The following is a 2377-nucleotide window of genomic DNA, read 5'->3' as shown; positions in this document are numbered from 1 at the left end:
GGTTAGTTCCTCTGCTTAGCTTCATGGCAAGAAGCCATGAGGGTAGATAAATATCACTCCTGGCTATGGTTATTGGTACTGAAGATTCCTCTGGAAGCACAGTTCTTTCACTGTTCATGTCTATGGGTCATGAAGAAATGAGTAGCTATTAAATAGCTAATTAAATTCAACATGCACCCAACACACGAGGACGTCAGGCTCTTCTCTTTTTTCCTTTTTCATTCATTTATCTATTTGCTCTCAGGAATCAAGAAGCTTACAATCTAGGGGGATGGGCAAAAACTTAAAATATTGGAGAATGTATATTTAAGAGGCTTCTGTTGAGGATGTCAAAGAAAAGAAAAAAAAGGTGCAGCATTAGTTCAGGACTTCAGAGATCAAGCATATCTACAGTGTTGAACATATGCACTGGGCTACCGACCTGCGCATGCTCAGACACAAGCTGATCTTTGGACTGGGACAGATCTCAGTTTTCTGCAACACTGTGCTTACATCTGTTATCCTCCCATACCACAGACTGTAGTCTTAGATTTTTTTTTTCAAAACCTACTTTAATTAGGGTTCTCAAATGCTAGTTCTTTGGCGGCTATTCCAATCTCCATTTGTCAGGATACCAACTTTACTGTTCAAAAGTGTGCCATCAAACATGTATCAGCCACAGTTGCACAATCCAGCAGAGACCCCCAGGCCTCTGCCGAGTTGGCATGAGTCAGCAGGAGCTACCAGGACACCAGGAATTCCGTATTGTGTCTCTCTCAATGAAGAGCAGCAAACACTGGAGACCAATGAAGAGTTGCATAGCTAGCTGGGCAAGCACCCCATCACTGTCCTTTGAGTCCCATTTATTCCTCTCTAAACATCACATGTTCTCTTGCGTCAGCAATACACCACCTAAGCCTACATCACATGTCACAACCAGAAATTTCCACTTAACAGACTCCTTCCCCCAGCTATTTAGATCGCACACAATCCCTTACTTAGAAAACAGATTAACTTTTGTCAGCACAAAATCAATTCTCAATCAACAAGTGACTGAATCTCCACCACCACCCTTTGTAGTTTAAAGTTAAAAACACCAACGCTATTTTATAAAGCCTGGGAGTGAGAACCCAGAACTACTTGAATCTGCTTTACTGAATCGAGATCCTAATCTGCTTTCAGTAAGTCTAACTTTCTTTTTCTCAATTGCATTGATTTCATTCTCAGTCAACAGCTGCAAACCTTCCCCCGCCACACACACACACACACACACACACACACACACACACACACACAAAGAAAATCTGGTTCAATCAGACCCAAACAAGAAAAAAAAATCTAATAACTCACATGATGAACAACTAACTGCCCAGCAGGGTGAGGTGCCTCTCAGGAAAGGTCACCCCAGGAGCTTAGTTCATTCGTGGGCGCTGCTCTAGCTATATCTCCACGTACTATCTAGGATATTGGCTACATTCTAAAGCTGGTTTCAGGCGTTTGAGGTATGAATATGATGAAAATACATTATATACATGTATGCACTCCTCAAAGAATAAATACATTATTTAAAAAAAAATAAAAGCACAAAGTTTGCAGGTGGGGAAGATGGCAGACTTCAGCCATCCTGTGGGCAAGAGGAGAGTGGGGGGTGACGGGGAAGGGGGGAGGGTCGGCAGAACTGGTAATTGCTGGCTTTAATTGCCTTCGGCACCAACAGAGGGGCTTGGCATCCAAAGCAGCTGAGCTGGAGATGGAACTGAATGAGCACAGCCTAGTAACTGATACACTGAAGGAAGCGGATGAGACCTGCAAGTGCTACCCACGTGGTTGGAGGTGTGCTGGTAGAACTTGGACTGTCAAAGAAGTGCTGCTGCCCGCCTTGGAAGGTTAACAAGGAGCAGATAAAGGCGATCATTGAGACACTGTCACAGCAGTTTCAGGCAAAGGGGAGAGAACTCAATGAATTCTGGGAAAAGCACATTCCTCTTATGAAGAAAGATGAGAAGCCAGCAGCCAAGGAAAACTCAGAAGGGGCTGGGGCCAAGTCCAGCTCAGCAGGGGTGTTGGTGTCTTAGGAACTAAGGCCTCTGAATTTCTTTTTACCCTGATTCCCACTTCTAATGTTGTTGTTGTTGTTGTTTTCTCGGCTATTGTAATATTTTTTTTTTTTAAATTAAATGTTATGGTCAGGATATAAATAAATAAATAAATAAATAAATAAATAAATGCATACTGGTTACCTTCATAATCCCCAAACGGCCACAATCAACTCCTAAAATCATAGGTTGCCTTTTTCACATTCAGGGTTTCTTTGCCCCAGAACTCCAGGAAAAGACCCTGGGACTCTTAAAACTTCCCAGATACTATGGTTTCTGTGCTGAGTCTTAATAGGAAATCC

At 42.7% G+C, this 2377-nt stretch overlaps 1 pseudogene; it reads left to right on the top strand.

Annotated features, from left to right (window-relative positions):
* Positions 1 to 1584: 1584 nt before the first annotated feature.
* On the top strand, positions 1585 to 2054 carry LOC117723998 (prefoldin subunit 2 pseudogene; annotated as a pseudogene).
* Positions 2055 to 2377: the final 323 nt, after the last annotated feature.

Source organism: Arvicanthis niloticus, chromosome 19 (genome assembly GCF_011762505.2).
Source record: "Arvicanthis niloticus isolate mArvNil1 chromosome 19, mArvNil1.pat.X, whole genome shotgun sequence".
NCBI classification, from domain to species: domain Eukaryota; kingdom Metazoa; phylum Chordata; class Mammalia; order Rodentia; family Muridae; genus Arvicanthis; species Arvicanthis niloticus.
This window is presented reverse-complemented; position numbering and strand designations above follow the sequence as displayed.